Source organism: Parus major, chromosome 8, assembly GCF_001522545.3.
Source record: "Parus major isolate Abel chromosome 8, Parus_major1.1, whole genome shotgun sequence".
Taxonomy (NCBI): domain Eukaryota; kingdom Metazoa; phylum Chordata; class Aves; order Passeriformes; family Paridae; genus Parus; species Parus major.
Genome location: NC_031777.1, coordinates 13,572,674 through 13,596,707, shown reverse-complemented (window position 1 = coordinate 13,596,707; position 24,034 = coordinate 13,572,674). Strand labels below are relative to the sequence as shown.

General features: G+C 39.7%; 1 long non-coding RNA gene across 4 annotated transcripts in view; it reads left to right on the top strand.

Moving 5' to 3' along the window:
• Positions 1-1,268: 1,268 nt before the first annotated feature.
• LOC107208015 overlaps positions 1,269-24,034 on the top strand; it is an 84,274-nt gene continuing 61,508 nt past the window's right edge. For all 4 annotated transcript variants that reach the window (XR_004498553.1, XR_004498551.1, XR_004498552.1 and 1 more), the window contains exons 1-2: positions 1,269-3,030; positions 3,447-12,247. This is a non-coding gene — a long non-coding RNA (uncharacterized LOC107208015). The remainder of the gene's footprint in view (positions 3,031-3,446; positions 12,248-24,034) is intronic.

Below are 24,034 nucleotides of genomic sequence, written 5' to 3'. Positions count from 1 at the left end.
ACACCTCAATTTTTGGAGAAAATGATAAGCTTCTGATAAAAATAATAAGAAAAAAAGAGTAAAACAGAAGTCTATCTTTCATCTGCTTCCATCTCTCTAGTTCACAGGAGTGAATGCTGGTAGAGGAGCAAGAAACAGAGGGTAAAGGAGGATTGAGGTGGGAAGGATTGTGATTATACCAAGAAAAGGACATATGATCAAGTAACACAATCAAGATTAAAGAAGAAAGATAACTTTATATAAACTTAAAGGGGAAGAATTTGGTATGCTGCAAAACAAGAATAAAAAATTGGTGGTCTATAGTATTCCTTCTGGAAATAAATAAAATAAATACAAATACAGTATAAATAAAAAAAAATAAAGTAAAATAAATATTAGTCTTTTCAGTGGGGCTGAAGCAAAACTTTTGCTAAAGGATGAGCTGACAGAATAACAATGAAGAGCATTGCTATAAATTCTCCTAAAACAAAGAGGATTTTTTTAAAAGTGATATTTCACTAACATGATATTATAAAGAAGTTTAGAGCAGAACTCATTTTAGAACCATCTTTGCAGATTAATGTGAACATGTTGAAAGCAAAATAGGCAATAATGGTGTAGTGGTTAGATGTGAACTACCACCAATATTCAAGTTAAAAGCTAGCAGAAATATTAGGGTAAGTAGAGGACCATTAACTTTCATCTCACTCATTTCTAGTCTTTGAAAGAAAGGTGAAAAGGCAGGAGGAGAAAGCAGTACTACAGAAAACAGCAGAAAAAAATAACTTGATGAAAATTATACCAGATCTGTAGAATTGAAAAGACCTAAAAGATGTATTCCTAATCAATGGCACCTCTGAGATAGAAAAATGGAAAAGACAGAGGTATTCATCATCTGTGATGGATCATGAGTGAGGGAAAATACAGAAAATGCTTAGGATAAATATTAAGCCAGTTCTCAATGGTATGGTTTGCCCATTAAATTGTGTCTGTGCTCTTTGATGTGCCATGTTCTGGTAGAATGCAAAATTCAGTCTTAAATGCATTTTGAAAAAAGACCATGTCATAGCAATACACTGGGGTTCTGCATCATCCTGTGCTCAAACTCTGCTCAAAGCCAGAATATCCAGGATAATGTTTGCCCTTACAGGCTAAGGCCAAAATCTTTCCAGCAAAGAGCAGGATAATTTTTGGGAGATGCAATTGAATATGCCATACTAAACACACCTGTAGTTTGATACAAACTTTGGGAATACTCCTCCTTCTGTTACAGGCTTTGTGAAGAGTGTGATGTACCTGGTGGAAGCTGCAAGGCTCCTACTGAAATACATTGGAAAGCCACAGAGCTGTGTTAGACAAAAAGATTAAGGGTAATGTAGAATTTTCAGGCTTAAAAAATAAACAAAATGAAAAAAGAAAGATATACTTTCAAAGTCTTCAGTGAAAACCTTTCCTGTGCTCAGACCATTCCATCTGTTTCATCCATATAATAAATCAGTGCACATGGTATACAGAATGGAAGAGATATCTAAGAGTAACAAAATAATTATTTTAGTTAATATCAGCAGATATTAACCTTCATCACATGACTTTCTGTAGCCTGATGTAATGTTGTGTGTTTAGGGTCAAGGAACAATGACCTGTCATGGAGAAATTGCTCCTTTTCCCACAATGAAGACCCTGAAGAAGTAGGGAAAATATTAGGGACTGTTAGTTGGTTTATTTTGTGTTCCTCTCTTATACATTGCCTATTGGGGATGGAAATTCCCATGCCAGACTTTTGTGATGGTTATGTGGAAGAAAGCAGGCAGGAGTGAGGGGAGTGGCTGCTGTGCAGGAGTCTTTCACTCCAGAAGTGTCAGCCTCTGCAGTGCCTTTGTAGGAGCTCTGCTTTATGTTGCAGTGTAGGGAGTTGCCAGGAGAGGAGGGGAAATGGGGAAAAAGGAAGTTTGGTTAATAAAACAGGCTTGTTCTTTGAGTAAGAAGCATGGGTGATGCTTCAATGCCTGTACCAGGCTTTGGCTGTAGAGCTGTTCATCCTGAATTGCATACTAAAGATTAAGAAAAGACCCCAAAAGCCTAAACTGCATGTATTTCTGTGAGCATGGGCTTGTGCCATGGGTTCAGGTGATGTACTTGCTTGTTTACACAACCACAGGCTTCTTGGAGCATCTGCCTTTTGCTCGCACCATGATTAAATTGTACAGGGCGAACATGTGTTTCTCAAATCTCCCTGCAGCCCTTTGGATATGACTGTTTTAAGTTTGACAAGAGGAGGCAAGGATGCACATGAAAGTGTGCAGTTCTGAGTTTGTTCTTTTTGGTGCTTTCATATTGCAAAGATCAATAATTTACCTCCTGTCAAGTGAAACCAGGAGATTAGTTGCATTAATTTTTGAATGCTTTCTTGGTGTCTGTAAATTGATCTTACCTTGCTGAAGTCATGTTTGCAGCCTTGCTGTACTGTGGTGGCAGGGGAGCTACACTGAGCTGTGCTGGCTGAATGTACAGCTTAAAAAGCACTCTATGTGAATAAACATAGCTGTTATAACAGGAGGCAGGGAATCGTCAACAGACTGGTGGTTTGATGGGGCTGGGCACTGTTTTGGTTTAGGCTGCTTATCAGATTTTTCCTCCAAGGTAATGTTTTGTTGTTGTTTTCTTCTCAAGTACGTCCTCTGCTTTTGGTTTAGCTCATCATCTATACATATGGCACAGAGCTTTAGGCTGATTTCCAGTGCTCCCAAAATGGTCAGTCAGCCCTTACCCAGACTTTTGTGATTGCCAGTGTTTTGTGTACATGAAAGGGGGGCAGAAATTCTCTGCTAATGTTCTTGGTGGGGGGAGTTTTCAGCTGAACTCAAAGCCAGGGGCACTGGTCCTGTGCACCTTGGTGCAGTGGGAGCCTAGTGGCTGAGGTGCTGTGTGTCTCTGACCCCCCAGGCACTCAGTGGGTCTCAGCCTCCTTCTGCTCCTGCCTTGCTGCCCAGCATGGGAACATGGTCCCAGGTGCCTGTGACTCCTCCCAGCTGGCCATGTGGTTCTCTGCAGGTAGGTTTGGGCTTATCTGATGGGCTCTGGTGCTGAGGAACACTTGCTGTAGGAGGGGAGTGATGCCTGCCCAGCAGTGTTTTTGGAGCAGAGGTTCTTCACACAGGCATTTTGCTCCATTACCCCTCTGCAAATACAATGCCTGATAGATATTATAGTGCCACCTAAAACATTGCTTACTTGCATTATTCTGAAAAAAATGCTGGTGATAATCACAAATCAGCAGGCAATGGCTCCCTCTGAGTTGGGAGGGATCAAATGCCTGATGCAGCACTGGTCCCCTCAACAGCTCAGGAACTGCCCTTGGCCCATGGCACTGCTCTCTGTGCTACTGTGAACAGATGTAATTCTCTGATCACATCTCTCATTTGTGCATTGATTTCGAACTAATGATGTGTTTCTGTGTGCATACCTAGGGGAAAAAAAAGGAAATACTAGAACTCCTCCATCATTTTGGACCCAGAGCTCAGAGCTGCTGTGAAGGTACTGCATATAGCATTGCTGCTGTGCCTGGGTTTTTATGAAGTCCTTGGAAAGATTTAATTAAAACTGTTTTCTAGATTTCATCTTCTGCAGGAATGGTCTTTTAAAGATTCTGCCCGTGGGGTATTGTTTATCCAATTTAAGGTATTGAAATGCAGAATATTATTCTGGTGTATTTATTCTGTGGATATCTAGACTTAATTTTTTTCCTAAGCAGTTTGCTGTTATGTGGAGGAGATGCAGTCCGTGTTCTGCAACTGCTATGAGAGCTGAGATTGAAATGAGTTTGATTCTCTGCTGCATTTTATCTAAAACCTGCAGGTAACTTGGCCTCATTGTGTCTGAGCACCATAAGTATTTATTGTTTTTCTACTAGAACATTTCCACATCTATCAATGTCATTTATATTGTTCTGTATTTAACTAAAATATGTTTTCCTCCTGGAGATTTTCTCTAGTTCTGGTCACAGTACTTCTGCTCCGTTTGTCCACACAAGCTATTCACTCAGTTTCTGGTGCTTTCTGGCAGGGTTTGTTTAGGAATTGAATACTGTGATGTTCCTAGGTGTTCCCACAAGTGCACCATGAAGACACAGCCATTGCACCAGCACTCAGATTCCCTGAGTTTCTCAGTGTGCAGATCACAGCTGACAATTCAATGTGAAGTTACCTGTGCAGGTGCTGTAATGAAAACACCCACTGCTCTCCTGTGCTGGAAATCCCAGACTTGGTTGCCCACAGCTTGTTTTCCCCGCACATTATCCTGGTTTTGCAGCCTCCTCTGCTTCAGGGAATTTCTCAGCACATACTCTATTGTTGTTTCTTACTGAAAATTGAGCCACAGTAAATATGTGACATGATTAATTTTTTACACCAACAAAATAAGACTGGCCCTTTTTCTCAGATCCCAATCAATGCCTACTCCTTTTAATTTGCTTTACTTTACCTTACATTTATTTATTTCTGCAGCCATATTCCCATGTTTTTCACCAGCTCTATTCAAAGTAGTTTGCACCTCTCCTGTGCAGAATATCTCCAAAGTTAGAAGGCCTTTCTTTGGGTAAAATACAGTCCTTATATCTGTGCAGACCTCCTCCCACGCCAGAAGCTCTCCTTCCTCTGAGACGTTTATCCTGGTCCAGCCTGCTCCGATGTCCATGAGACTCTTCCTGTTCTGGCCTAGCCCCAGCCCTTGGTGTGGGGTCTGTCAGCCCTGAATTTACTTCCAGCCTTCCAGGCAGGCTGACAGGTCCCAGGGGATGCAGCTGCAGGGCCATGACCAGCTCTGCACACCCTGTGGGGAAGTGACCAGAGAAAGTCCTGGTATGTACCTAATTTTAAACTCGTATATGCTTTTGATTTACATGCACAAAACCACACCAGCTCCTACCCTTACAGTATATTTTCTCCTGTTAGTTTTCCTTTTCCTGTATGGTGCCAGTTGTGTATTGTGATTCATTTTATGTATCCTTTATCATATTTGTCAGTAAGTCTCCAGCAGACACAAAGCAGCAGGCTCTGTTTGCAGCAGTACAGCTACCAGAGCTTGGCAAAATAGCAGTGCAAAATCATTTGCATTAGAGCTAATAAAGACAGCTGGAATGGGCCCCAAAATATGTTCAATAAACCAATAAGAGTGACTGCTGTTTATACTCCTACTTTAGTAAAACTAACTGGTTTTCATTCAATGTTTATAGTACTGTAATTGTGTAGTGTAGTATTTTCCTGCAATTTAAAACTAATATAATGGTCAATGCCTGCCTTTAAATGCCGACAGTTTGCTAAACATTTCCGGTCTCATGCCTTGTGCATTTTATTTCCTCCATATGAGGGAAGGGAGGGAATGTCTTGCCATGTACTTTGCTGTAACTCCTGGTAAATGCTGTTTCTTTTATTGTGGCCATTATAGCTATCACTTTGGGGAATAAAAGCACATTGTGTTTTTTTTAACTACAATTCCTCTATTCAAAAATTTCCAGAAATCTTCTGGAGGAGTATAGAGATCATAATTTAGGAAAAGAAATATGTGAATGAACCAGTTAATAGAATTCTTTGAAATTCTAGATGCTAACATACTGCTGTAGCTTCCCTCTGCATTCCCCCCTAGCAAGTTTAGCTTATCTATCCCATGGAAATGATTTATTTAAAATAGAAGTGTCAGACCTTGAGACAGTATTATCCTACCAAATCTAAATGTCTTAGAAATACGTGCTTATTCTGAAACATGCACATATTGGCTTCCATAAAAGAACATGCCTATTTTTTAGCTTGCTTGATGCATGCCAGCAATTTTTTATAAAGAGGATAACTGATAGACATTCTTAATAATAATGACAAATAAATAACATCCCTTTCTCACAGTGCTTGACAATGCAAGGGTGTTGTACAGGATTATATAGCCAAAAGTAACAGGCAGAATTTTCCTTTACCCTCTGCCATACATGAAACAATAAATCAGTCCATACTAAGTTCATTTAGCCATGTTTTACATCTTCTAGAACTGGAATTGTGTAGCCTACAAAACAATTTATATTTTATCTGTACCATCTAATTAATTAAATGGCCCCAGAGTACCAGACTCACAAATCTCGTTAATAGCTGAATACGGAAATAAAGACTGTTCAACCCTACTAGAATAATATTTGCATATCTCCACCTGCGATGGGTAATAAGTACCTGCCACAAATCAGAATTATGAATTTTGCACGCCTAACAAAACCGCAGGGGAAATTATACCTCAGACATTCCATAATAATTGCAGCTAAGCTGTTTAGTGCCATCCACTTATTCTGCCTGAAATGTTTAAAGCAGCAACAGTTGTAAATGAATTCAGGCACACATTCAAGAGAAAATGTTTTAAAAAGTTTTTCTGTCTTGCCATATGTAATTATCTTTATAGAAATGTTCATCTACAAGTTATAGCATGCTCACATTTAAAATTGCAAATTAAAAAGTAAGCTGCTCCAATTAAAGTACATTTTATAAGAGCATCCTTGTAAGTTTACTATGATTATACAGGAAACAGTTTGGGCCATGTTTATCCCATTGATGTCCCAGAATTGGTGATCTGTTCTATAAACAGCTGCAGCAAGAGATTTGATTTTTCAGTGCTTCTTCCCCCAATAACAAGTGATTCCTGGGGGAGAGTTAACTGATTAGGCTTGGACAGAAATGTACTGCAACATAGATAGTCTTTCATAGGCTGGGGAATTGGGACATTAAAGTAGGCAGCATGAGTTTCCTCTGGTTTGTTTATTTTTGTGACAGGAGAGGAAACTTTGTATGTAGAATAGCTGGGGGAACAGTGAGATGCCGGTGGTCTCATTTTCTGGTTGGGAGTGTAAAGGAATGATAATGCCAGAGTTTATATAATGATAGGATTTTGAGAGAATCCAATGGCTCTTTATAAGCACAGGTCCTGCTCAGTCAACCACGTTAGGACAGCTCTAGGAGCTGGATCGTGACCTGCTCGCCTCAGGAACACAGGTAGGTTTGTGAATGTGGTATGAACCCACCCACTGTGTGTGTATCTGCTGCTTGTGCACTGCATGACAGTTCCCACTCTATCAACAGATGCCAAGAGCAGTGTTTTGAAGCCAGAGCAGCACACAGTGCACGTTCCACCTCTGTCTCCTGCTGAAGACACACAGACATAGGACAGCACCTGTCCCTGTGGGATCCCTGGTCCCAGCCTGCCACTCTGCAGGAGCTGGCAGGGGACACACCTTTGCTACTACAAACATGAGGCATTAGGCAGCAAACTGGTGGTGACAGCCCTGCTGCCTCTCGTGATATGTATGCCTGAATTGTTATATTATTGACTTTATGGAAGGCAATAGACCAACTCTAAAATAACTCCTCCTTCACTCTGGGTCTCACTGAACACTTGGTGTTTTATGAAGAGCTAGACTTCCCCTTTCTGCAGCAGAGGTGAACAGAGCCAAAACTGCAGTGTGAACTGTATTTGTGATCACTGAAATCAACTTATAATTTTAAAGCTAATCTTCTGATTTTTGTGTATTTTCTCTTAGTAATGCACAGCACAGGCAAGCCTGCATGTGTACATTTAGGCTGCAGGTGAGTGTACGCTAAAGGGAAATGAGACACAAGGGAACCCCATTTCCATCAGATGAGAAGGGCAGAGACAGCCCAGAAGAAGGCATTTGATGGAAGGTGCAGATCAGAGTGTCCATGAGGAAACAATATTCTGGAAGAGAGCTGGCACTTTGGGGAAGGATTCAAATGCATACATTTGTAGACAAGCAAACTCACCTCAGGGTTTGGTTTATGTTATTTTCAAACCAGTGGCCTTACAACATGCAAATATACTCCACTACAGTGCTTGCTGTCCCTCTAGAAGAAGAGCAGGAGAAGAGCAGGAGAGGACTGCTCCTGGAGAGGCAGTGGTGCCCTTTGCCAAGCCCTGCCAGTGACATGCAGCCCCCAGGGAACAGGCCCTGGAGTACTGCAGCTTCTGTGCCTGTAAACTTCCACATCTGTATGCTGAAAGGGGAGCAGTCATTTTGACAGTGTTTTAGTAAAGGATTAAAAAATAATTAGGATTTATGTATGTTCAAAAGGAAGGGGCACAGTGCAGCAAGTCACAAGAAGATGATTAAGTCAGGTTGATTGGCTTTGCCTAGAATGACAGCAATGAGTGTGAAGGTTTAGGAAAATAGCTGATAGCCTATTACCATGATGAAGTGCAGCTTAACACTTCTTTTTATATTTTAGAGGACTAACAGATTGAGGTCCCTATGGATTTTTTTTTCCTATTACATAAAATGGCTATAGAAGCTGAGCTATAATCCCTCACTAACTTACACATTAGCCCAGGGCAATAAAGATGTTTTTATTGGAGGCAGATTTCATGAAAAGTTGTTCAGTTTTATCTCTGAGTACTGTACTGTGCTGAAGGCATTTAAGTGTCCTGTTGGGACACTCTGTCCTGGAAAGCAGTTACTCTCAAAAGGACAGCAAGGTCATTGGAAAAGCTGTATTTTATGCCAGAGGATCCTGCCCTCTCCCCTCAGTTCATCTGCCACTTTTTTGTCTTGGCTGTGAGCAGAAGCTGAGACACACTGTCAGACTTGCACTCTGATGAATGCAGATCCAGCACCAGACACGTGGTTGAAAGGGAGGCCCTGGTCCTCTGGCCTGCTTCCTCCAGCTTTGCCAAGTCCTCCTTCCTCTGTTCCTGCCAGCAATAAAGGATCCAGCAAGGTCTCAAGCTTTCTCTTCAGTTCACACAAGTTACCTGGGCTGTTCCCCAAACCAGTAGGCTGGTTCCCTGCCATAAGTTGTCATTTTTCCTGCCTTTTCTAGAAGCAGTTAAAACTTGTAACCCAACTCCCATCATCTTAGCTCGATTTTTCACAGAACCCTTTTCTCTAACCTTGGCAAATGCAGCAGTAGTTCAACTATCCCTTCCCCAGCAGCTCTTGCTGTCCAGCCTGCCTCCCTCTGCCCATGCCTCCTGGCTAATTCCCTTGATTTCACAGATAACATAACCCACTTGTCGTCTTTCACCCATCACTTGGTATCAGACTGCAATGGTCTCTTGGCTCTCACTGTCATGACCTTCATGCCTTTTCCTCTTATTCCTGCACTTTCTCTTCTCCCTTCAGCTGGCAGTGGTACCTCATAATTACCCATAAACCTGGCTTCTAGCTGTGATTCAGTGCTGCACATTTGTTTCTGTGGCTTCTATGTTTGGAGGACTGTTGGCAGTTCAGGGATCCTCTCTCTCTCTTGGGTGCTCTCTGCTCTTTCACAGGCTCTCCATCTTTCCTTTGGATTTTGTTGTCCAGTTCCCTTCTTTTAAAAGCTCAGATACATGCAAAAGGTGTGAAGATACCCCCTCTCTAGAGCCAAAGACTTTATAATCTTTGCTAGTAACAAATAGCTTCAGAAAGTGCTAATTTTCTGCTATGTACATGCAGCAGTGTATGGTTGTAGCAGCAGTGCCACTTGGGCTTAGCCCCCTTCCAGTTGTATTCATATCAGCTGGCCTCTCTGGAAGGCGGATGAGGAGCTGGCGTTAGTGGTTTCTTTCCATAAACTATTATGCAGAGAATAATCTCTGATTGATGAGGTCGTGCCCCACTACCTTACAAAGAAACACATGTGTCTTTCCTAGGTTTAAACATAAGGCCATACTTGGCAATCAGACAGCAGTTTCTCATTGATTATGACTGGCAGGGATTTATATTATGCTTATTTTTGGTTTTGTTTCCTTCATTTATCTAAATCTAGGAAATATTTCTATTCAATCTTTCAATCTATAAAAAGTACAGATTTCATCTTATAAGATGCTTTAAGTATGTATAATAAAAAGATGGTTTTCCCTTTACCTTGCACATTCCATTCATATTGTAATTTTTTGTTCAAGCTTAAGCAGTCCATATTTCATTAAAAAACCCCACACTATTCATATTTCTTTCATCCCTTATAAGATGGTAAAAGCAACGTTGCTTTGATGAAATTTGGCAGGTAAGAGGATCTAGTTGAATCATCTCAAACCCCTGGAGTTTTGGGCCTCCAGCTATTATAGTAGAGCAGCTATGAGTATTCAGAAATTGGTCCTTTGTTTGCACTGCATTTCCAAGCCATCTGTAGCACACAAAAGCCACAGCTCTCTTTATAGTTCAGAATGAATATTTAAAAGTTCAGTTTTAGATTTTATTTGTAGCACTTCACATCTTTCTGTCCCATCTGTCTTGTGTCTCAGAGCAGTTACATTCAACTGTACTAGTACTTGGTCTTAGACCCACAGGTAAACGCTGGTTCCTTTCCGTTTGGTGTCAGAGTGTGTACTGTGTGATCAGGATCTGCACTGAGCACATATGTGTTTATTTATTCCCATGCACTAAATTTTTATTTGATATTAACAAGCAGCTGCAAACATCCAGTCATCCAATCTGAAACTTTCCTGCATGTTCCTGTAGAGTGGCAGAAACCCCAAACCTTCATGAGAGCTGCCAGCCCCGGATGGTGTAGCCTGGCACGGCGGCATGGCTGGCAGTACCCACCCCAAATGGGGAAAGCTGTCTTTGGACAGTGTGCTTGTCCACGTGCTGAGCCTCCACTTCCACAGTGTGGCTGGGAAGTGACAGGTGCCCTGAGAAAAGGGAAGGCACGAGGATACGTCCCAGTGAGAGGGGACTCGTGTCATCTGGTGAGGAGGAGGCTGTAGGGAAAGGGGTTGGAACTGCTCACTTCAGATGGTGTCAGCATATGCATTTGTATATATTCAGATATATGTTCCGTGGAAAATTTAGCAAGAAGCAACAAAGCTTCTCTAAATTGCAGGAAAATAACTCGTTGTAGTAATTTACCCTGTTAGGGTATTATCATCTAGTTGTATCAGGTTCAGTATTTTGTATCTAAACCTTAGCTGAATCTGACAACTGTGTGCAATTTTTGTTCTCTTCTATGTTTAACTAGATACCTGAAGTCACCTCTTTTGAGTCAGAACTATGAAAAGGGAAGCAACATATCTTTCCGAAAACAAATGAGAATCATCAACCTCCTGTTAAGTCATACTTCAGTTTTGTTAAATTGATCATCCCTTGTTTTAATTTTGTGCCTTGTCCTGGGCATGGATGGGACACCCTGGTGGAATGTTTGTTAGACTCTTGAGGTGTAAATGAATCATTGCCCTTAATGGCCTTTAATATTTTTTTTAATATAGAAATATATAAATTTATACATGTATAGATATGTGTGTGTGTATATATGTGTATATGTACATGTGTGTATCAACATCCCTTTCTAGAAAAAAATGAGCAAATATGTATGTTAACACATATCATTATGAAAACTTTTGTCTCAACAAGACTAAATATAGCAATCACGTTGCAATTCACTGTGAAAAATCTGTCCTAAGAGTTATGTTGTCTTCATATGGAACAGAACTAAAGTAAATTAATGAAGACTATGGTACCCTGAACTGAGGTCCTCGGATTAACTAAAAAACAACAGCTTGTAAAGCCAGCACTTGGGGTTCTTCAGTGTATATTATATATTGCCATCTCATCAGATGGACTTAAAAGGGTAAGAACTATTGTAATGTCATTGTTTAATAAAATTAAAAAGAATTGGTTTAGAACAAGCAATTCTGAAATATTTGATAGTAACTGAAAGTAGAAGGAGAGCAGTGTGCAAGTCTGGCAGGTATGTGTTTCATTGTTTCTCACTCAGGTCTTCCATGAGGCTGGACACTTGCTTTTTCAAAGATGAACACCTTATATAATATTTTAACTGAATTTCTCACTGATCTGTGAAGGTTTATATCACTTTGAAGAAAAAATGGAGCAATGAAAAAAGTAGGTTTTTTTTCCTGAATTGGGTAAGTCATAGGGAATAAATTGTTGTTTCTTGTAGCAATGCCTCCAACATGGAGGTCTGAATCTCCCTGGGAGTCACAGGTGTGCTTGATGGCTGCATTCCCATCAAGAAAACGAGTGGTTTTGCAGTAGTGGGCCTTTTCCTAATGAAAGGCAGCCCTGCCCTCTGGCTTTGTATTTCATTACGTGGTCTTAATTTTTTTTTTTCTTCTCAGTCTTTAAAGTAATGAACTTCTCTTTTTTGCAGATCTCTGTCATCTGCTGGTGCTCCCTGGAGAATAGATGGTCAAAAAGTGAACTGGTTTTCTGGTTGCAAATCACATCCAATTCTTGAGTCCATGCACTGCCCACTCAGCCTTTGCTGTTGCTTCAAACAAGCAGCTCTAAGTATGAGAATTTCACTTTGAATGTTGTTTTGGTAATTTATTACTTGGGGAACTTTTGTCTGTTATCACTTTATGAAAGACTGAAAAACATAGACAAGTAAAATTATGTAATGTGCCCAAAGCACTTTTTATTGCAAGCAGCTCAGCTCCCAAGGCTTCAGGAGTGTTACGAGCAAGTAATGCATGCTTAGAACTTCTTGGGGCTGGGAAAGGACTGTGCTAGGGGTAAGGAAGGCAAAATAAAGGCATTTATTGTACATTGTCTATTGTGTAGATCTATTGTACAATGGCTCCACCTTACTCTACTTTTGCATGGAAATGGGGAATATGGTTTAATTTTCAGATTGAAAAATCCAAGCTAATTTAGGGAAAATGTGAAAAAGAAGAGTAATTTAGCTGTTAGTTTCCTTTACTTTGGGAAATGAGTGGGGCAAAAGAAAGAATTTATGGAGGATGGGAATGAAAGCTCTTCTGGCTGGATGGCCTGAGTTAGTTTGTTAAAGACAGAACTTGCAGAGTGTTGTTTGTTAACATGAGCTGGCCACTGTTAGCTAGACATCAGGTTTTTTTCAAACCACTTCAAGCGAGGGAAGTAGTCAAAAGAAAGAAAAAGTGTCACGATTTTCCTCGTAATAAAACCACTAAATAGAAAACATAATGGAGCCTTAGACCATGTCCTGTGAAGGAAACACACTTAAAACCCAACATAACAAAAAAGTCTTTCTCTGGGGAGTTCTGTACCCTTTAGTCTCCAGCTGACCTACCTCACCCCATTGGAAAGGCCTGAGCTCCCTAGTGAGCAGTCAGGACTCTGGAAGCATCTGGCAGCCTTTAGTCTGACTAACACTTAAAAGTCTCTAGGGATGCCTATAGTCTCAGGAAATCTTCTTTTTTTTTTTTTTTTTCATTTATTCTTTTATGAAACCTTTGTCCCTTCCACAGAGTTGTGTGGCTGATCTATTGTAAGTCTTTGTTCTATATGATGTTTTTAATCCTTTTGCTTAGCGTGTGTAAAAAGCTGCAAATTTTCTGTGCCTTGCCTGTCTTTATCCTCAGCAGTGAGGTTCCTTCCACAGCAGTAAGTCAGTGGGGTGGAATGACTGCTCTGCCCATTTGTGCACATGTTCAGACCTGTTCAACCTTTTCTGCTTTGTAGTGCACTTAAATATCAAGATGGTTCGGGTTCTAGTCCAGGATTCCTTAAAATGGGAACCTGGACTTAGGTACCAAAGTGGATTCAGAAACACTGAAGTTTTGACTGCTCTCAAAAGAGCTTCTTCATAGTTTAACTTTTGCAAGAGATTGGTTTTTAGGCATCTCAAGCATTGATTTAGGAACCTAGTTTTAGGCACCCAGATTTTTGGATCTGGCCCTGATGTTGTGTAAGTAGATGGTGTAGTCTGTCTAAGCAGAAAGATGTTGGAATGGAGTTTTTCTCCCTGAAGCATACTCATGCTCCTCTCCCCTGCCTCTCACACCAGGAACATACAGACAATAGCAGTGTTTCACACTGAGTTCATGCTGTCTGATGGCGTAATCCAGTTGCTTCAGTGTAAATCAAAAAGATTTAAAAAATGTGCAGGTGTCAAGTGCTGACAGAACAAGCAATTAAAAATACAGAAGCTGTAGGATCCTAAGAGAACATCTAACCTGCATTTTTCAATTAGTTCCATCTGTTTTGTCCTCTTCAAAAAGCAGGACCTGTGGCTGCTGTGTGCCTGGCCTGAGATGGCCAGCATGTCTCCAAGGGCTTTCTGAAATGTCATCATGTAATTTTTCTTTTAACATGAACTAGTGTAGCCTAGGGACCAGTTTCTTTAGGATAGCTAATTCTGAAATATTCAGCGAAGTTTTTCATTGTCAAATATATTGCCTTTAATGTCATTCAATATCAAGCAGTATGCCCAGTTAGGGTGAGGAGGAGAAAGACAATTGTCTGTGAATTCTGAACCCTAAGAGGCAGCTGCTTTTCCTGGCCAGTTGTCAACACTGTGGTGCTTTGAGGATGAAGAGGGCTATGAAGAATAAGGCAGAACAGATTTCTGCTGTTCCAGAAGCCTGGGCTTTCTCCTACAAAGGAGAGGGTGTCCCTACCCCCAGCTTGAGGAATCTTCTCCTCTGTGGAAGAGGACAGGCAGGAATGTGGCTCCGGCTGGGCCATGGCTACAGAACAGGGCTGAGCTCAAATGCTGTTTTTTCAGCACTTTGTCAGGCTGTCACATGCTCACTTGGAGTGTGCAATTGCACTTCCACACTTGGTGTGGTCTGTGCTAAAGGCTGGAAGAGGAAAAGCTGAAACAGAGAGACCAAAGGCGAGGATGAAAGTCCTCACTCCAGAGTATTGGTGTATTTGGTTCTTTACCCACTGTAATTTGTGAATGGCCAGGTTAGATCAGAAATGCCCTCCTGTGCAGCACGGCTGGAGCAGCAGCCTGAGTCCTACTCTGTCTGGTGCTGTCAGCCTACCTCTTGTCCTCCCTTAGGAAGTTCTGTAAGTCATCTCTGTCTTATTATTAACTTTTGGATTGGGTTCTTTTTCCCTTTGAACTGAAGATTGATGAGAAGGAGGCAGTTTTCTCTCGTTCGGTCTCAGCTTATTTTTTCTTATCAGCATTACAAGGTACAAGGAGCTATGTGCACTATGATAGTAAAGGGGTAAAATGGCTAACAAAGATCTTCTTCAAGGTCTTTTATATGTCCATTTACCCAATTAACAGATGCCAACTAAATTATTTTTTAGTGACCCAATGACCCAACACCTTTGTGCTGCACTGCGGCATTTTCTACCCAATCACCTACTACTACCCAAAAACCCCTAGGAGAAGAACCTGAAGAAGAAAGAAGGACAAGAGACAACACCCTAAATCCTCCATCTTGTCTTTTGCTCTCTAAACTACTTTTTCACCCAGTGATTTAAAAAACTTTCTAATCTACACATTTACACTTTTCCTATTTAACTTTAGCATTTGTTCTCATGTATCACCATGAAAACATGCCCATAAATTTCATATTATATGAAATTCAGTGTTTTTTTGAATCCTATAACTAAGTATTAAAAACAAGGGCACACACTCTGTATCTCAGACTCCAACAATCTCAAAATCAAGAGGGCAAAAATGTACATTTGAAAACACAGCATTAAGATTCAAAATATCTAGAGTACATTTTAAAATTTTGAGGTTTCATTCAATTTTTCCTTTCATAGCATGATCAACATTTGGTGCCATGTAGCTGAAGTTTAAATGAATACTCATGTAAATTTTGTAAAAGAATAAATGGTAGACAATAGGAGGTTCATTGGTAGTGATTATGGTTAATGCTGAAAACAAGAGTATGCACCTCACACCACATGTGTGATTTTCAAAGATCAGTTTATGAAGTTGCAGAGAAGGATCTTCAAATATTTCCTTGTTTTTGTAAACCCAAAGAGATTTTTAAACCACTGTACTTCCAGAATTCCATCAGGCTGCATGTATGCACTTCTTAGCCCTTAAAACTAGTAAGATGTCATAAAAACATTCATTGACACAGCCACTGTCTGTGTTAGCTAGACCTTCAACATTACTAATTCAGCTCTTCCTGCATTTGCATGCAGCACCTCAACGACAAGGCTTTAATGCTGTTCTCTGTTTTGTTCTGCTGTCAGGTATTCAGCTCTGGTGTCTCCTTCACTGAAGAATTTCTATATTACAGCTCTGAATACAATCTGTTTTGTATGCTCATGAACTAGCTCCAGGACTCAACCCTCCCCTATTTTATATTCTGCACTAGTTAATTTTTCATTTCTCTGGCACCTTGGTGAAAAGTAGTCAACACAGTTAACAATATACATTGTGCAACAATAAATATTTTATTGGCTATATAATCTGCACAATTCACAAGTTTGATTTTTCTCTGGGAATTTGAATAAATCTATAATTTTTAATATTTGGTGAAAACTCATATTTTATAGTATATTACACTATAATCACTGTAAAATGTGTGATCTGTTTTTTAATGGGAGTTGTAGAGATTATCTTTACTTGTTTCCTTAACATTGCTAAACTCTAATAAAGCTATTTTATCGACAGAGTAGTTTGGAGCAAGAAATACAGAGGTTTTACCCTGGGAACAGTAAATAATTCATACACTAGTAAATTACAGTGTATTCCTTACATAAGATAGCATTAAGGAGCGTATTTTTTCAAACATGTCTAAATACTTATATATCTACTTTATATATGAATTTGTTGTACAGTTGTTTGCTTTTGTTGTGTTTTTTGTTTTATGCTGTTGGAACAAACAGATTTCTTTATTTATGTCTAGCTTGCAGTTCCTATCCTTGTCTTGAGCCCATTGTAATTAAAGAAAAAATTCTGTTCTTTTCTACCCCAGCATTTCCCCTCTATATGTACAAGTTTGTGTTTCTGTTCATGGTTTCATATGCAAGAATGTAGGGATTGGAAGATTGTTTGGTTTCTTTGTATATTAATAGATTAGGCTTTTATCACTGCACACACCTAGAAACTGTACTTGATCCAGGAGACAAAAAGATAAATTACTCTGTATGCAAGGTATTGAACTCCTATCACTATATTGTGATATATTAATTCTTTTTTGTAATGCATTCATCCTCACTGTGTGCCTATGAGATAGGGAGTCTAAGTCATAGTTATCTCAAAGATGGGGGATTAAGCCACAAAAAACCCCTAAGCAACTTGACTAAGGCTGCACAGTGTGTTTGTAGAAAAATAGAGAGTGATCACAGCTCTGAGTGGTGATGTTAAGTGTGGGATCACTCCCCCTCTGTTCCAAGGCTTCAGCTCTTGCCTCAGAAGCTATGCTTTCATTCTGTTTGAATAAAATTCCATTTGAAATAAACCAGTAGTTCTAAATGAAAGTATCATAGTCTGCAAGCCAAGCAAGGGATTTTAAATACCATTTTACTGGGAATGTAATTCCCCATCATTTTCCCCTGTGACTTTTGTGCTTTTGGAACTATTGACCAAGTCTCTTGACGGGGCACAGCAACACTGGTGCCTATTTGAATATAAACAAGATTATGACAAGAAGATGGAGCAGCTGATTATTGTGGAAGGGTTTTAAGCACACAGGGAGAAAAATATTTTCTCCCTGTGTGCTTAAAAAATAAAATATGTCCTCCAAAGGATGAGTGAAAAAAGAAGAAAATGAACAATGCCTATCAGAGAGCAAAGTTACCCAGCATAGCTGGCTGCATTTAGGATAGTGAATACTTTCCAGAGAGAAGAAATGAAAGCTCAGGTGCTCAAACAGTTAGAAATGAGACTGGCAAATATGTTCAGAAAACAATCTGTGATGAAAGAGTGTCTGTTCTGATTATAATGTTTGTTACTGTGAAAGAAATTCATGTTTGGTAATGTATTTGTTCCAAAACTGGTAACCTAAATATTGATGAATGTTTGCAAAATTATGCAGTAGGTGCACGGATTAGCTCAGGGTTTAGAATTCCCTCAGGTAACAGGAACTATCAGTTGTTTCTACCAGATGAAGATAAATGTGTTTGCTGTTGACAAAATAGTTGTCTTTATTCTCATAATGGAGGACTTTAATACTGCTTATTTTAAATGTCATCCACTTTCCCAGTGTCTTTCTTTTCCACCTTATTTGCTCTCAAAAACTCAGGATGAAGTAACCTTACTGAATGTAAAGTTTCATTAACCTCATCCTCCTTCAGTGTGCACGTAGTGACCAGAAGATCTTTAGAACCACTTTAAAAGGGACTATTGTTCTGACAGGACCCTCCATGAGGCTTGCTGTCTTGCTACTGAACTGAATGGGGTGTGCACAGGACACTATCTTGTGTTTTAGCTGGGAACAGTAAGCCACAGATAGAGGAATTCAATCATCTTCCTACACTAAGTAGTGCAATTTCTTTGCTTTTAGACTTCAGGATCTCTGTGTAAAACTCCCTCTGCATTTCCTGCTTCCTCTACTATTCAATTTTTCTGTCTCTAATCATCCTTTCCCAGTTCTTCCAATTCCTTGTTAAAGATATGGCTGTCACTGAGCTGCCCCTTGCTTATCATCAGCAAACCCGCCTTTCAGAAAGATCTACCTTTTTGGCATGTCTGAAGTCAGTAAGATTTAGCCTTGTCACCCTTTATGAGAGTCCCATCATTGACTATAACCCCATGGTTGGCTGCTGTGTTATGCAGAACTAGGCAGGCTGCAAGGATGTCAAATGTGGTATTGAGTCTGTGCTTTGACAATTGGGAAAGACACTGAGAATGAGATTTCACAATCCCAGAAGACCTTTGAGTGATCAATGAACTCTGAGTAAGTGAACTAGTGAGTGAACTTCTGCTGGTATAAGGGCAAAATTGAATTAGATCCATCAGCTGTTTCTGTCCTGGATAGCCACTGTCACCTAGAAATTATACAATAAAAAAGTAACTAAATCTGATGTATGAGACAGGGGATCAATGATGTTTTAGAATAAATGCAATGTAGCAGTAAATCAAGCACCTAAAATACAAACCATAATCTAAAAATGTTGCCAAGGAAAAGACATTTCCTATTTTCAAAATTCATGAAAATTAGGGCTGAACCGGCTGGGGAATAAATCCTGTTCAAAGTTCATTTAGTAAACTAGTGATGTTATGAGACTGAGCTTTGATACACTCTTACAATACAGGCTCATCACATTACACGTTGGCATTCTGATGTGAAAACGCTTGTCTCATTATTAATAATTGACAGAGCACATGATGTTATTCACTACAGGAGCCTATTAACTGAGCATTGGCAGCAGGATATAGTTGCAGGGAATAGCCTTAAATGTAAAATAAAGGGTATTAACTAATCCTTGTAGTTTCCATTCTGCTCTAAGGACAATGGTGACCTGCCATGATGGGAGTAGATTTCTGTGGTCAGTGTGGAGGACACCTCCTCAAAGGCTGTACCATACCCCAAGGCTCCTCAAGTGTCCAACATTCTGCATTTAAGGAGGGAATTGGTGTTGAAGTGGGGCCACTGACTACAACTAGTGTTTATTTAATTTCTGTGGAGTGTTGCAGAGAACACATCCCCTAAAGAGCAAAGCTGCTTGAACTTGGCCATGTGCCTGTGTTCTACGATGTTCACTTTCCTCCCTCTCTGCCTGACATGAATGTTGGTCATTGAAAGAGGCAGCTGAGTAGGATCTGGTGATAACTATGGCTTGAGAGAGCTGAACCTGTAAGTCAGCGCTCAGATCTGAGTTAGCAGCTTTACATTATAAGTTATTATGCAGAGAGGTAAGAACTAGAAAATTTGTTTTTTGGTTTGTTTGTTTTCTTCCCCTAGGAGAAAGAAATTATATTCACAACTTACAGCTCTAAGGTCCTTAATTGGTTTACAATCAATCTGCAATTGTTCTTGGTTCTTTTGGGACAAGAAAGCCTAAAATATCCCATTTTATCATTAAAATGATCAGATTTATAGAACCAGTATTTTGTAATCAGTATAATCTCTTCTCCCAAGTGGTGGGCAATATTGATGACATGTCTGCAAAGGGTGAGTTAGACAGACCAAGCTGCTCAACAGTAGCAAGGGTACTGATACTGGTGAAACAGAGTGTTCTGTGCTGGAAGGCAGATTGGAAAGGGGTGTATCTTTTTACCTCAGGAGACAGAGGGGAATGTTGTTTTTCTCATTCACGTTAATCTTATTTATAAACTGCTAACTTTGTGTCAGTTAAGTTACAAGATGAAGTTTATTCCTAATAATAAAGCAGCAAGAGACTTGTAGATATACTGAGTTACAGCATCTCTTGCATCTCGTTACGATGTAGTAAATGGTCCCTGGATACTCCAGTATATTCTGACCAAACCTATTCTTCCCTTCTGTTCTTAATTAGCAAGAAAACGATAAATAATTTTGCTGTCATTGCAGTGCAATAACAACCAGGGCAAGGCAATGTCCAATGAGCCTTGCCCTAAATCCTGTAGCAATAAATGTTCAAACAAAAAAATCCCACTCCCCAACTTTGATTAATCAACTAGAGATGGATGATTTTTCTGTCAAAGTCTGTCAGTGCCATGCAATGAAAATAAAATCAGTGGTGGTGCCTTGTGCGTGAAGCCACTCATAGTATCTAGCCTTAAACATTAGCACTGAAGCTCCAACTCTAGCTTACTCCCCACCCCCATTCATTAGCTTTCTAAATCCTTCTGTCTTTGTGGAATCACTGCAGCAAGTTGAAAATGATATATGTAATGAAAACCCTGTCTGCTTATGCAGAGAGGGTGGAGAAAAAGACTTTGCTTAGCAGCCGCTGCTGTGCTGATTCCAGCAACGATTAGTGCAGACTTTTTGCTAGAGAAGCTCACCAAGAGCAGAATATTAAGGCACAAAAGGGAAACTCATTGTTTCTAAAGATTTGTGTCTGCCTGGCTGGTTTTGTTTCCTTTTTGAGTGCTATGACCAGTTGCACAAAGAGACTTCTGCAGGAAAGAAATACAGATGTCTTTGAGGCTTTGTAATCTGGGGCTGTTTTCAATACTATGCTATAAATACAATATTATCTTTTCAGTACGGGTACCTGATGAGCAAGAAACCATTCAATTTCTGCTTCAAGTGCAGGCAGAGGGAATGGCACTGCATCAAAGTGCAGTCCAGTTCAACCAGTAAACTACTGGTATGGGGGAAATGTCAACAGAGAAATGTTTCTGAGTTTTCATGACCTGTGTACACCCAACAATATGTTTGTTATTTTAAGAAAAGATTTCATACTCTTCTGTAAGACATGGAAAAGATTTGATTTTTCAGAAGCACTGGATTTCACAGTGCTGATCTAAGTCAATGACAGTGTGGGTGTTCAGCATCTCTGATGCCAAGCTATAATTGTACCTGATAAGTCAGGGTAAGAAACCTGGATGTTTAATTATCTGATGCATAACAGGGGACTCAAGCACATTCTGCTCATAATGTGAAACAAAATCTGTCTCATAACTACACAACAGTGGCTGTTTTCTTGGTGGGAATGTAGATTTATTATCATCCAGATGTAGCATAGCCTAACAGGCCAGCAATGCAGCTTTAGGGCTTCCAGTTCTATGGCCATCCCTTTGGTTTCAATGAATCTACATGCAAGCTGTTGTATTCTGTTGGGCACAGAAGGTTTTGAGATATTTGCATTCACACATACACAACCACATTTTTCCTTCAGGTGTCTGGACAAAATTTCATCTGTTTCTGAAGCTCTTTGGTGTCATGGTCTGTAGAATACATCTTGGAGCCAGATGCTGTTCTTGACTCCTGGACTTTATAGTCAGATTGTGTTGTTAAAGATGCTTTTTAATTGACTTGGTATTTATCCCACACGCAGCATATAATCCAACTGTTGTTTGTATCCTGGTATACCTTGAGGTGCCCACAGAGATAAAAGCTTGTTTAATATCCACCATGCTGGAAACTTGTATTATGAAAAAGTCCTTCTTGCCCTGAAGAGTTTTATAATTTTCAACTAATGTGATGTGAAAAACAGGAGGAAGGAAAATGGATAGCATGGAGAAGTGAAATGAGTTGCCCAAATTCTGTCAGCTGGTTTCCAGCTTGTAATCCAGTCCCTGAGCAATGAATCACACTGCTTACCAAAGGCCAATTTGTGAAGGAATGAGCTCCTACTGGGAAGCAACAGGCTAGTACATGCCTATTGACTTCCCTGCCAGATCCTCCGTGTCTTGGCTCTGTGCTGCGCTTTACTACTCAGCACAATGTCCAAAAATGCTCACAGCATAGCTCAGAGGTGGCAGCAGACTTGGAAAAAGCCACAGATGACCCTTTTCTCTGTGTGTGTGTGTGTGTTCTGGATGCATGCATTAAACTCCTCAGGATGGCAGAATATTACAAAGTTACAAGTACATTTGATTAATGTCTTGTCTCAAAATCCACTTTGAAAAAAAGCCTCAGGTATTAAAATGGTAGACATGTAGAGCTAATCAAAATGATGCATATTTTTAGGCTACAAGAACTCTGGGATAACAGTGCTCAGTCTAGAGGTGCTTGCTTTTTCTTGCAGTCAAAGATACACATTTTCTTCTGCAATGTTAGCATCAGACTTCCTGAACCCATTGGGGTTGCTCAGACATGGTCAGATATTCCTGAAGATTGGGTGGCTTCTTCTTTTGAATTGAGAAAATATGGAGATATTCTTACTTCCAAGTTCTATGTCTTTTGAGCTATTGTGATGCTTAATAAAGATTCCTTTGGAAACTTACATTCTTGTTAAGTTTGCTTTCTTTTCCATTATAATTCCTTCATTGCATATATTAGTGATTTTTTTTTGAGTGAAAGCATCAAATATGTGTTTATGCCAAATGCTCTTGAGTTATGAATCCTGTGTTCTGTGGACTGTAGGATGTGCTGCTCTGTTGTCTTTTACCTTTGTCCCTTCAAAATTTTATTTAAAAATAGCCAGAGAGAAACAGATGACAGCCTAACAAAAGGTCCACACTGTACTGTGCTGTGTCCCCTCCTCCATCTCCAAGCCCCTTGTTCTAGCAAAACTCCTTTGCTTTCTCCTTTGATTTGCACCAATCTACCTTCAGAATTTCTCAAACATTGCAGTGCATTAAACACTACAGCAGATGGTGCTTTTTGACGATGTCTTTCTACATGAAGCAACATTTTGTAGTGTATGCTGCATTATCAAAAAATCAAACATGTAATTATGCAAATATGTATGCCTTTATAATAATCAAGTTTTATTGTAAATGGTTGATGCACATCAATTTGATCCTGTAGTGCTGCTTTAAGTGCAGTTTAAGTGGCTTTTCAGTGTACCCAGAGGCAACACAAATGCATCTCTGGAATATTAATAAAATTCTGAATCTTTGAGACACCAACTGGTACAGCATTGCTTATACTGATTGAAACTAAATGCTAATCCTTTCCTTTATTTAAAAAAAAGTCCCCTTTGTTATTTAAAACACTGATATTAGTGCGATATAAAGGGCCATTTTATTTTAAATTGTATTGTAATGTAGTTGTTAAAATAATGTCTAATCATACTATATTCAGATTCTACAATGTAAATTTGATGAGACAAGAATCCAATCATTTTACAGCCATGAAAACAGAGATGTATGTTAATATGTCCAGTTGTTCTAATTGTGTAAATTTATTAAGGAAATATCTGGGTTTAGATTTTAATCCTGAAGGCTTCCAAGTAACTGATTCCTGAATGCTTGCTTGGAGATGGTTTTGCTTGTGAAATTTAATAAGCTAGATACTTGTGAGGGGAAAAAAAATCAGCAAGGATTTTGACATCCATAATGAAGTGTAAACTTTATTACTGATCTGATCCTGCCTTTTATACATTGGTTAACTTTGTTGGTCTAATGACAGCCATCTCTCTGAATGCACACATACACATTCTGCTGTGTTTGAATCAGCAGACAGGCTGTGGATACAGATAAACCAAGACTGTAAATTATGTTTTGCCTGTTTGTTCCTCCTGTTCTGAAAGCAGGGCACGAAAGGAGCAGATTGCATTGTTCACAGGGAGAAGGCAGTAGCTATACCATGTCCCCCTTACCAGTTCCAAAGGGTTGGATGTTTATTTTTTGGGTTTGCTATAAACAGAGGCTCTGTTAACCTGAAGGCAGATTGAGAAGGAAAAGAAATGAATATGCTTCCATCCTTGTGCTGCCTGGACTTTGCTCAAAACTAATTTCCTGTAAACTTAATGAAGCTTTAGGGGTTGAGCTTTCACTCTGTAAATTTTTTGCCTTCCTTTTGGATCTCTATTTCTAATTTACCTTCCTCACCACCTCTCTGCCCTGCT